Genomic DNA, 13,812 nt, shown 5'->3' on the forward strand with positions numbered 1-13,812 from the left:
CAGACAATCGAATATTATTCAGCACTAAAAAGAAATAAGCTATCAAACCATGAAAAGGCATGTAGGAAACATAAATTCATGTTACTAAGTGAAAAAAACCAAACTGAAAAAGCTACATACTGTGTGATTCCAACCAGATGAAGCTCTGGAAAAGGCAAAAGTATGGAGACAGTAAAAGGATCAGTGGTCGCCAGGTGGTAAGGTGGAGGGAAGAATGAATAGATAGAGAAAAGAAGATTTTTTAGAGCAGAGAAACTTCTTTGTATGATATTGTAATGGTGGATACATGTTATTACAAATTTTTCAAAACTCAGAATGTACACCACCAAGAATAAACCCTAATGTAATCTATGGACTTTGAAAATGATATGTCAATACAGGTTCATCAATTGTAACAGATGCACCACTCTGGTGAGGGATGTTGACAGGGAGGGAGGTTGTGCATGAGGGTGTGGAGGAGGACAGAGGCTATATGGGAACTCTGTACTTTCCACTCAGTTTTGCTGTGAACCTAGAACTGCGCTAAAAAATAAAGTCTATTAAAAACTATAATCTGAATTCTGGTACAAAATGGCATCTGGTTAGAACTCTCAGTGCTGCTCTCTTGATTTTTTATTAAAACATAGGCAGATGCAAAAATGTATATTGACTGACTGACTAATAACCTAATTCCAGAATACGGGAGAAGAGAAGCTGAAGCAAATTGCAAAGCAGATGAACTAAATAGGGAAAAAATTACTCAGCTTCAGCTCATGGCATACCCTGTTCATTGGCCTTTCATACAATAGCGATAACATGGTCACAGATAGGCCTGCACTTTGAGCCTCTCTGTTTTTGTGTGTCCACAGGTCAGAGTCCAAGAACAAACCAGAAAATGGGCAGCCAGTTCTCTATTCCGTATCGTTATCCCATGAGGAGGGAAGAAGGCAGTTTGGTTCTGTCTACCACCTTCCTACTTCTAGACAGAGTGCAAAACTCAGAACAAGTGAGCACGTAAAAAAGGAGGCATAGACTGGTGTGGGCACAGCACATTCTGAAAGGTGTGGTTCTCAGAAGAAAATTCTTTTTTCATTCCCCAGAAAAGTACAAAAGAGAGAGTCTCTATGTAACTGGAACAGAAATGTCTAGGGAGAGAGCAGATTTAGATGAAAAGATAAAAGAATAAAGTAAACAGATAGAAAAAGGAAAAAAGAAGATGAAAAAAGAAATGAGTCGAGGAATGCTAAGCAGTCAATGAAAAACACAGCAAGATGGTTTCAAAACATGACCGCAAATTCTTTGACCCTCTTGCCTTTGAGAGTCTGCGTTCCCACCTCTTAAATCATCCAGTGCTGTCCAGGATAAACATAACGCAAATAACATGTGTAATTTTACATTTGCTAGTAGCCACATTAAAAAAGTAAAAAGAAACAGGTGAAATTAATGTTATATTTTGTTTAACCAAATATATCCAAAATATTATTCCAACATGTAACAAATATAAAAATTATTCATGAGATATTTTTCATTCTTTTTTGAATAGTAAGTCTTTGAAATCCAGAATATGTTTTTTACTTACCATGTGTGTTAATTCAGACTAGCCACATTTCAAGTGCTCATAGCCACATGTGACCAGCAACCATCATATTATATGGCGCAGATCTTGACCAATAGTATTGTGGAATTGATACTCTGCGGTTTCCAAAGCTTTAGCATAAAAAGCCATGCAGCTTCACTTCGCTTACTAGAAACACTCACACTTGGAGCCCAGAGAGGGACATAAGAAACCTGACTATCCTGAGGGTGCCGTGCTGTGAGGAAGCCCACACCCCATGGAGAGACCACATATAAGTGGCTTGATTTGCATTTCTCCTTTAGCATGACCATTGAGTCTCCCAGCCAGGGACAGGACATGTGAAGGAAGATTCTGGCGGCAAGTCATTCAAGTCACCCTCCACCATTCAAAGTTCCTAGCTGAGACCCCAAACCTGGTTGGAGCCAGGACAAGTTACTCCCCATGTGCTCTGTATAAATTCCTGATTCACAGAATCCACAAGCATAATAAAATCGTCATTGTTTTACGCCACAAAATTTTGGGGTGATTTGTTAGAGGCCAGTAACCTGTAACACACACCTGAAGAGAAGTTACCACCTCAACACAAGGAGTGGGGGGTAGAAGTGATAGAACCAGAAGTAAAATAATTGTTGTGGAGGGCAGACTTGAGACTCTGCTCTGGAATTCAAAGGAGAAGAGAGAAGGAGATTGAGCGATAAAAAAATGTTCAATATGAAGTCAGAGATGAAGACACAAGTTACTTTTGTCTCTTTGAAAACTTGCCTGAATTGAAGCAATATTAAAGTAACCCCGGAAGAAATATTTCCCGAGCAGTTAGACTGAAGTTTAGACTGACTTCTTACCAGCAAGTCCAAAGAAAACACTGATATATTCAAAGTAGCCACCTAAAATTGTATTCTTTGCCATAATGTCCTCTGGGAAAAAGGGCAAAATGAAGACATTTTAAACATTTAAAGACTGTTTACATGCATAGACTCTCATTAAAAAGCCTATTAAGGATATATTTAAACACAAATGGAAACGTGAAATGGAAGAAACAATGATGAAATACATTGGTAAAATATATTGTCAGATTTGATTAAACATCTACTTTAAAAATCTGATATTTGGGGGGCCAACCTGGTGGTGTAGTGGTTAGATTCGCATTCTCCACTTCGACTGCCCAGGGTTCACGGGTTCCGATCCTGGGCACAGACGTACACACCACTCAACAAGCCATGCAGTGGCAGCATCCCACATACAAAATAAAGGAAGATTGGCACAGACGTTAGCTCAGGGCCAATTTTCCTCACCAAAAAAGAAAAATCTGATATTTTTGTGTAAAAGATAAAACTAAAATTCTAAACAAGAATAGCAAAAAGAGGTAGGTGTTCAATGGGTATCTAATTGATACCCACAAATCCTTTCAAATCCCTTATCCATAATTGGGGGAAGAATGCAAATATAGTCTTTCTTTGTTTTAAAGTATAGTTAAATATGCATTTTAAAAAATTAAGGGTAGGTACTAAAAGGACACAAACATTATCTGTAGTTTCCTAATCAAAATCAAAAGAGATTTTTTTAGGGCCAGCCCAGTGGTGCAGCAGTTAAGTGCACACGTTCCACTTCAGCTGCCTGGGGTTCGCCGGTTCAGATCCCAGGTGTGGACATGGCACAGCTTGGCATGCCATGCTGTGGCAGGCATCCCACATATAAGGCAGAGAAAGATGGGCAAGGATGTTAGCTCAGGGCCAGTCTTCCTCAACAAAAAGAGGAGGATTGGCAGCAGTTAGCTCAGGGCTAATCTTCCTCAAAAAAAAAATCAAGAAGAAAAAGATTTTTTTAAAAAGGGAAAACAGAAAATGTTATCAAGCCAATAGAAAAGCAGAGAAAAAGAAAAGAGAAAAGAAAAAAAAGAGAGGGCAGGTAAAGAGAAGTAAGTGCAGCCTTATCAGTAATATTCCATTTATTATAGCTTGAAAGCCTATTATACACTGCTTTACAGTGTTTATAAATGCATGAATATGTAGTGAAAGTTTACAACCACATGCATGGGGACACACTCAAATTCATCACAGTATTTACCCTTGGGGAAGAAGAGAGGGTACTGGCTTTAGGTACTGGTGGACAAGGCACCTCAATTTCTCTGGAACACTTGATTTGTTTCAACAAAACTCAATTAAATTGGGTACTGTGTTAAAAACTTGAGAAAACTGAGATAGTAAGTACATAAGTATTATGTCCCTATGCACATTATTCTGTATTCTTAGCTGTATGCTTGAAATGTTCTCAATGAAATCAACGTAGTAGGAGAAGGAGTACAAGAAGCCCTTCTCCATCAGTAGCCCCGTCTTTGTGCTCAGAGGAGGCTGAATCTGAAGTGGGCCGTGAATGGTGGGAAAACCTCGTCCAGTGGCTTTTCACAAGAATAATAAGTCAGACTTGAGCGCCGGCCTGCGGATCTGAGAATTGCTGCTCTAGTCACAATTAGACTTCAAAATGCAGAATCTGTTTGCAAACTTCCCCCTCCGTGTGTATTTTGTAGGAAATCTCAGGTAACCAACAGAAAGATGAGTCAGTCTCTTGGCTTTCCTAGCCAGAGACACAACCAGAGCCAGGAGAAACACGTCACGTGAACACATGGGGATGGGAGGCATTCTGCAGGAGTTATTCGGTGAAGACTCACAAAGCTGATTTTGTGACAAGCTGTGGGGAAAATAAACTCTTAAAGTATCCCTTTTTGAATGAACTTTTTAGATACTTGAGGCAGACTTGTGAATACATTACAAAAATGTCATTTGGTCCTAAATGTGTACTGGTCGTCCACACGCATACACACACACAAAATGAACCATCATTCCTTATTCCTCTCCTGGCCGTCCAGATCCCTTATGGTAGTTTTATGTGTCAACTCTACTGGGTTAGCATTTGAACTGGCAACGTGCGTGAAGCTGATCGCCCTCCGCAATGTGGGTGAGCGCCATCAATCTGTCGAATGCCTGACAGAACAAAAGGCAGAGGGAGGGGGAATTTGTCCCTCTCTGTCTGACGGCTGAGCAGAGACATCAGTCTTCTCCTGCCGTTGGGCTTGGACAGAACTACCCCACCAGCTTTCCTGAGTCTCCAACTTGCAGACAGTAGATCGTGGGACTTCTCAGCCTTCAAAATTGCATAAGCCAATAAATCTCAATCTCTCTCTCTCTTTCCATATATTGGTTCCATTTCTCTCGGGAACCCTGACTTATATACCTCTTTCTGGCACTCAGGATTTCAATTTGTTACATGCTGACAAGTCAGCTCCAACTCCTGGTGGCCTGATGAGTGAGGGATGTCTACAACATCCTATCCTCAACAGCGCTCCTCAGCTCCTGTAGACTCGTGCCTATGGCTTTCTTTATGGAGTCAATCGAGCTCATACTTGGTCTTCTCCTTTCCCTGCTGCTTTCTACTTTTCCCAGCATTACTGTCTTTTCCAAAGAATCCTGCCTTCTCATGATGTGCCCAAAGTAGGACAGCCTACTTTTATCATTTTTGCCTCCAGCGATAGTTCAGGCTTAATTTACTCTAGGACACACTTGTTTGTCTTTCTGACCATCCTGGGTATTCATAAAGCTCTCCTCCAAAATCATATTTCAAATGAATCAATGTTTTTCTGTCAGCCTTCTTCACTGTCCAGCTTTCAAACCTGTACACAGTAACTGGGAATACAAGGGTGTAGATAATCTTGGCCTTGATCTCTGATGACACTTCCTTACACTTGATGATCTTTCCTAATTCTTTCATTGCTGCCTTTCATGTCTGAGTCTTCTCTTGATTTCCTGGCTGCAGTCTCCATTCAAGAACACAGTCAAATAGACTGTGGAGTGAGTCTCCCCTCAGAGCCAGACCTATATTCATGACTGTTCATAAATTAGAGCAGAAAGGAGGCAGGAGAGTATGAAATGCCTAAATGAACCAAATGGTGCTCTGTGTTCCCTCTAGGCATTCAACACTTGCTGGCCATTGCTCTTTCTGTTTCTCCAACCTAGAATATACCCATGGTATCTACCCTTCAAGACCCAGTTTAAAAATCACTTTTGCTTGAAGCCGTCCTAATGTCACTAGGCAGAAGTGAGCTTCCACAGAACTTTGTCTATATAGATCTTTTAGAATATCCCACTTTATATGTGGTATTGTGCTCATGTATCTGCAATATCTTCCAAATCCAAGCCAGAGTGCCTTGAGGACAGGTATTCGGATTCATTTCTGTTCTCTCCCTGGCATTTAGCCGAGGTACCTGCACACAGTAGCTTAGCTACTCAGTGATACTGTGTTATTCACAAGGCTCAGCTCTAAAATGGACAAGGATTGTTGTGAGAATTAAATGAGAGAATTTATATAATTTAATAGTCACAAAATAAGCACTTAATATTTAGTAAGAAGTTCTACTTTTGCAATTATGAGATGTACTAATGATAACAGTTAGATAGGCTTCAATTGCTAAAGAAGACTCCCCAGACCGAAAATGTCTCCATTAGTCAGGCTTCTACAGAGGAACAGAACCAATAGGATGTATATATATAATGGAAGACATTTGTTATAAGGAATTGGCTTGTGCTATTACGGAATGATAATAGTATGGGCTGCAGTGTGGGCTGGTAGGCCGGAGACCCAGGCGAGTTGGTGGTGCGTATGAAGTTTGAAAGTAGTCTGCTGGAGAATTCCCTCTTACTCAAGGTGGCTGGTCTTTTCTTTTATTCAGGTCTTCAACTGATAAGATGAGGCCCACCCACATTGTGGAGGGCATCTGCTTTACTCAGATTTCACGGATTTAAATGTTAAACTCATCCCAAAACACTCTCCAAGTTGATGCATAAAATTAACCATCACAATGCTTACAAATTTACAGTTTGTGCCAGGAAGAGGCTATGCCATAGCTACACCAAACTGCCTGTTTGGTAGAGTCCAAGACCTAAGAACAGCTTTTACATTTTTAAATGTAAAATGTAAAAAAGACCACTAGCCTTTCGATAAGAACAGTTGCTCAGAGAATTGAGGTCATTGCCTTTTGGCTTGCAAGCCCGACACATTTGCTATCTGAATTTTACAGAAAACTTGCTGATATCTGTCATAAAGCAATAGCGTTAAAGTAAGAACATGCATCAGAGCCAAAGGCTGCCTCGCAGTAAGGAGCTGGGGATGCAAGGTGTGAGCCACAATTGTCCCTCTTCCGTTAAGCCCATCACCAACACATTCTCTCAGATCAGGAACCACTTGCTTGTGTGTGGAACATGCTGGAAATAGGGAACCCAGAATCAAGTCTTGACTAGGGTTTATTACACTCTGTTGGTCTCATAGGCGTGTTTTTGCTACACAACCAGCCACAAAGATAGCCCTCTAGGCACTCACAAGGACCAGGTACAAATCATCAATCTTATTGTTGTCAATAAACAATGCTGACAAGCTGGCACAAACCTCCCTCAAATGCCTCAAAGCCATGGTGACAGTGCAACACTACTAATCAGAATGTTTCATGCCTTGACTAGGGGTCAGTGCTGGGCAAGAGCTTCAGCGAAAGAGTTCAGGACAATTCTAGGGCTCCTGGAACTAACCCTTACAGCACGCCACTATTTCCTTTTCTTTTTCCCACAAAGCAAATGTACAGTTCGATATTATAAAGTAAAAACCCACTTTATCACCACACAGTTTAAGAAATAGAACACTGCCAGCATTCCAGAAGCCCTTTGTGTATCATTTTCACATCGAAACACCCTTCCTCCCCAAGCTGACTTTTGTGCTAATTGCCGCTTATTTTAATTTCTGTTTTTACCACCTAAGCATACATCCTCATGCATGTGGTTCAGTGGAGGCTGTTCTTGACCTTTGAATAAGTAGAATAAGAAGTTTTCTACTTTTGCTCAAAGTTATGTTTCAAAGGTTCATCAGTGTAATCACTACGTAGTATTCCATTGTAAAAGTACACCTCAATTTCTTCATCCACTTTATGGTTTGATAGACGTTTGGGTTGTTTCCAGGTTGGGGCTATTATGAAAACTTCTGCAGTGAACACTGGTGGGTGTACAGCAGCATATGAGCCTGCACCACCTGGGGAACGTACATCTCCAACTTCACTAGATCACGTGAAAGGATTCTCCAAAGCGCTGTGCTAGCTTGACTCTCAGGGGATGAGTGCTCCTGTCCATTCATAGTTCTCTCTGCGTTCTGCGTTTTCGTTCCTTGTTGGGTACATGCTTCTCCATTGAAGAGATGTTCTCCCACTCTGGTGTTTGCCTTTTCACTCTCTACAAGATGTCTTCTGATGGACAGAAAACCTTGGTTTTAATGTAGTCTAATTTATCAACTGTTTTCTTTATGACTAATGCTTTTATGGCTTATTTTTTAAAAGGCCAAACATTCTCAAAGTTAGGAAGAGACTCTCTTGTATTTCCACTGAAAGCTTTCTAATTCTGCCTTTTATATATAAGTCTATAATCCACTTTGGTTGCTTTTTGTAGATTTTATAAGATGAGGATCCAATTTTATTTGATTTCTCTGTACCAAATCCCTATTGCCCAGTTCCATTTATTGAAAAGATCAACCTCTCCCCTTGCCTCTGCAGTGTCGTCTTTGTCATAAATCAAATATCTACATATGTGTGGATCCGTTTCTAGGCTCTTTATTTTCATTCATTGATCTATTTGTCAATCCTTCTGCAAATACCACAGGGACTTGCTAAAAGAAGGTTTATAAGTTTTGACATTTGGTAGATCAGTTCTCCTACATTGCTGTTCTTCAAGAGTGTCTTGGCTATTCCTGGCCCTTTGCGTTTCCATGTTAATGTTAGAAACAGCTAGTCAAATGAAAAACAAAAATCTAAAAACAATATAACCTTGTTGGGATTCTCACCGGGATTGCATTGAATCTATAGGTTGGTTGGGGAGAATGACATCTTTGCAATATGGAGTTTTTCAATCCATTTCTTTACATTTATTTGAATCTTCTTTACATTTCTCTCAATAAGATTTAATATTTCTCCCTATACAGGTTTTGTACATCTTTTACTCTTTGTATCTCTGGATACTTGATATTTCTTGATGCTATTATAAGTAGTATTTTGAAAAATAGACATTTTCTGGCATCTGGAGATAAAATTGGTTTTATTGCTAATCGTTCTTATTAATTTTAATATTTTATCTGTAGTCCTTCTCGACATTCTATGAGCATAATCATGATATCTGCAAATATAGGAATTTTATTTTTTCTATTCCAATCTTTATATATTTTATATATGTATATATATTTTTGTGTGTATATATATACTGGCTAGGATCCCAGTAAAATATTAAATGGAAGTGGTGGTAGTAGATATTCTTGTCTTTTTCCTAATTTCAGAAGGTAAAGACTTAGTATTTTACCATTAAGTATGATGTTTTCTCTAGCCTTTTCTTTCTTTTCTGTAAATTTATCAAGTAAAGGAAGTCCCCTTCTATTCCTAGTAAAATTTTGAAAGGATAGGTTCAAATGCTCAAGTCTACCATTACCAGAATTGGAAGCTATTAGTATTTCTATGCCTGGATTCTGGGAAATGAAGCTGGGCATAACTAGTCTCAGGCTTGCAGAGAACAGAGCTGAGTCTTGTGAATAACACAATATCACTGAGTAGCTAGGCTACTGTGTGCAGGTACCTCGGCTAAATGCCAGGGAGAGAATAGAAATGAATCAAAATACCTGTCCTCAAGGCACTCTGGCTTGGATTTGGAAGATATTGCAGATACATGAGCACAATACCACATATAAAGTGGGATATTCTAAAAGATCTATATAGACAAAGTTCTGTGGAAGCTCACTTCTGCCTAGTGACATTAGGACGGCTTCAAGCAAAAGTGATTTTTAAACTGGGTCTTGAAGGGTAGATACCATGGGTATATTCTAGGTTGGAGAAACAGAAAGAGCAATGGCCAGCAAGTGTTGAATGCCTAGAGGGAACACAGAGCACCATTTGGTTCATTTAGGCATTTCATACTCTCCTGCCTCCTTTCTGCTCTAATTTATGAACAGTCATGAATATAGGTCTGGCTCTGAGGGGAGACTCACTCCACAGTCTATTTGACTGTGTTCTTGAATGGAGACTGCAGCCAGGAAATCAAGAGAAGACTCAGACATGGAAGGCAGGATCTCTCGGAGCACCAGGCAGAGAGAGAAGTGGCAGCTGGTGGAGTCCCGGGAGTGCCCAGAGCACCACATGGAGTAAGAGGCAGCAGTTGGGAGAGGTGTGCAGGTGTAAGAAAGCACCCCTTCCCCTGCCTGGCACTCTAGGCCTGCAATCGCCCAGAGCTCCACACAGAGTGAGAAGCAGAGGCTGGGAGAAGCACAGGGCAAGGAGAGTACCCCTCCCCCTGGCCACTGCTTGAGATCTGCCATCAGCCAGAGCACCACACAGAGAGAAAAGTAGCCAGTGGCCGGAGATGGGGAGCCCTGGACCATGCTGGGCTCAGAATACACAGTGCCTGACCCCACCCAGTGGAAGCATGAGGCAACAGTAACTAGATCTTAACACCATGTGGAGGCAAAAATCCACACCATCCAGCAGTTTGAGAAAGTATAGTAAATCTCCAGACCAGAAGGAAAATGACAAGTACCCAGAAACCAACCCCGAAGACACAGAAATCCATAACCTAAATGACAAAGAATTCAAAACAGCCATCATAAAAAAACTCAATGAGTTACAAGAAAACACAGAAGGACAAACCAACAAATTCAGGAGCTTCTTCATAAAAGAGATTGAAACTATAAAGAAGAACCAATCAGAATTGTTGGTAATGAAAAACAATGGATGAGATAAAGAAAAATCTGGACTCCCTAAACAAAAAAACTGGCAATATGGACGACCAAAGTAGCAATTTAGAAGACAATACTATAGAAATGCTTCAGAGGGAGAAGAGAGGACTGAGAATAAAAAGAAGTGAAGAAGCTCTCAGAGGAATATGTGACTCAGTTAGGAAATGCAACATAAGTATTCCAGAGGGGGAAGAGAAGGAGAATGGAGCAGAAAGCTTGTACAAAGAAATAATAGTGGAGAATGTCCCAAACCTGGGTAAGGAGATGGAAGTCCACGTGAAAGAGGCTATCAGAACTCCCAACTATGTCAATGTAAAAAGACCTACTTCAAGGAATATAGTAGTAAAGCTGGCAAAAGTCAATGACAAAAAAAAATATTAAGGGCAGCAAGGCAGAAGAAAATAACTTACAAAGGAACCCCTATCAGGCTTTCAGTGGATTTCTCAGCAGAAACCTTACAGGCTAGGAGTGAGTGGAATGATATATTCAAAATCCTGAAAGACAAAATCTTTCAGCCAAGCATACTCTATCTAGAGAAAATCTCCTTCAGATATGACAGAGAAATAAAAACTTTCCCAGATAAACAAAAGCTAAGGGAGTTCATCACCACAAGATCCCCCTCCACCACAAGAAATCCTCAAGAAGACCCTCATGTCTCAAAGGAAAAAAAAAATAGGAAAGGGAGCAAGGAGATGAATAGGTAGGCGATAATCAGAAAATGGCAGCTCTCTATCAGATCAGGTTGGTAAACAGTTAACTTTTACATCAAGGGTAAAGAAAAGGAAAACACCAAAATAAAAATAATTCCATCATTTTAACCATAAACTTACAACACGAGATGGAATATGACAAAAGTAACTTAGAAGGGAAAGAGGAAAGGGATGGAATCAGTATAGTTTAAGGAAATAAGAAGCAATCAGAAAATGGGCTATCTCATCTATGATACTTTTTATATGAGCCTAATGGTAACCACTAAACAATAATTAGAACAGAGACATATGTGATAAACAAGGAGAAAATGAAGAAAACCAACATGGAAAGCTACCTAATCAAAGGTAGCCTGAAATACACAGAACAAGAAAAAAAAGATATGCGGAAGAACTGGAAAACGTGTGGTAAGATGGCACTATTAAGCCCTCATATATCAATAATCACTCTAAATGTGAATGGACTGAATTCTCCAATCAAAAGACACAGAGTGGCAGGATGGATTAAAGAACAAGACCTAACAATACGCTGCTTCTAGGAAACACATCTCAGCTCCAATGACAAGCACAGGCTCAGAGTGAGGGGATGGACAATGATACTCCAAGCTAACGGCAAACAAAAGAAAGCAGGTGTTGCCATACTTACATGAGACAAAGTAGACTTCAAGATAAAACAGGTAAAGAGAGACATAGAGGGGCAGTATATAATGATAAAAGGGACACTTCACCAAGAAGACATAACACTTATAAATACGTATGCACCCAATACAGGAGCATCAAAGTACATACAGCAACTATTAACAAACCTAAAAGGAGAAATTACCAACAACACAATAATAGTAGGGGCCTCAACACCACACTTACCTCAACGGGTAGATCATCCAGAAAAAAAGTCAACAAGGAGATAGTGGAATTAAATGAAAAACTAGACCAGATGAACTTAATAGATATATAGAGAGCACTCCATCCAAAAACAGCAGAGTATACATTCTTCTCAACTGCACATGGAAAATTCTCAAGGATAAACCATACATTGGGAAACAAGGCAAACCTCAATAAATTTAAGAAGATTGAAATCATATCTACCATCTTTTCTGACCATAATGCTATGAAACTAGTAATCAACTACAAGAAAAAAGGTGGGAAAGGAACAAAAATATGGAGACTAAACAACATGCTTCTGAACAACCAATGGGTCATCGAAGAAATAAACGGAGAAATCAAAAAATATTTGGACACAAACAAGAACAAAAACATACCATACTAACTCATGGGATGCAGCAAAAGCAATCCTAAGAAAGCAATTTATAGCAATACAGGCCCACATTAACAAACAAGAAAAAGCTCAAATAAACAATCTTAAACTACAACTAACAGAAATGGAAAAAGAAGAACAAATAAAGCCCAAACTCAGCAGAAGGAGGGAAATAATAAAAATTAGAGCAGAAATAAATGAAGCAGAGAGGAAGAAAACAGTTGAAAGGATCAATGATACTAAGAGCTGGTTCTTTAAGAAGATACACAAAATTGACACGCCCTTAGCCAGACTCACTAAGAAAAAAGGAGAGAAGGCTCAAATAAATAAAATTATAAATGAAAGAGAAGAAATTACAATGGATGCAACATAAATGCCCAGGATTATAAGCGAATACTATGAAAAGCTATATGCCAACAAATTGGATAACCTGGAAGAAATGGATAAATTCTTAGAATTATACAACCTCCCAAAACTGAATCAAGAAGAAATAGAGAATCTGAATAGACCAATCACAAGTAAAGAGATGGAAACAGTAATCAAAAACCTCCCAAAAAACAAAAATCCAGGACCAGACGGCTTCTCTGGTGAATTCTACCAAACATTCAGAGAAGATTTAACACCTATCCTTATCAAACTCTTCCAAAAAATTATAGAAAACAGATCACTTCCTAACTCCTTCTATGGGACCAACATCATTCTGATACCAAAACCAGACCAGGACAACACAAAGAAGGAAAATTACAGGCCAATATCACTGATGAACATAGATGCAAAAATCCTCAACAAAATATTGACAAACCAAATATAGCAACATTAAAAAGATCATACACCATCATCAAGTGGGATTCATACCAGGGACACAGGGATGATTCAACATCTGCAAACCAATCAACATGATACATACACCACATCAACAAAATGAAGAATAAAAATGACATAATCTCCACAGACGCAGAGAAAGCATTTGACAAGATCCAACATCCATTCAAGATAAAAACTCTCAATAAAATGGGTATAGAAGGAAAGTACCTCAACATGATAAAGGCCATATATGACAAACCCACTGCCAACATCATACTCAATGGGGAAAAATTGAAAGTCATCCCACTGAGAACAGGAACAAGACAAGGGTATCCATCTCATGACTCCTATTTAAGATAGTACTAGAGGTTTTGGCCAGAGCAATTAGGCAAGAAAAAGAAATAAAGGAATAAAAATAGGCATTGAAGAAGTAAAACTCTCACTGTTTGCAGATGACATGATTTTATATATAGAAAACCCTAAAGAATCCATCAGAAAACTATTAGAAATAATCAACACTACAGCAAAGCAGCAGGGTACAAAGTCAACTTACAAAAATCAGTACCATTTCTATACTCTAATAATGAACTAACAGAACAAGAACTCAAGAATACAATCCCATTTACAATCGCAACAAAAAGAATAAATATCTAGGAATAAATTTAACCAAAGAGGTAAAAGACCTGTACAAAGAA

Source organism: Equus asinus, chromosome 2 (genome assembly GCF_041296235.1).
Source record: "Equus asinus isolate D_3611 breed Donkey chromosome 2, EquAss-T2T_v2, whole genome shotgun sequence".
Lineage (NCBI taxonomy): Eukaryota > Metazoa > Chordata > Mammalia > Perissodactyla > Equidae > Equus > Equus asinus.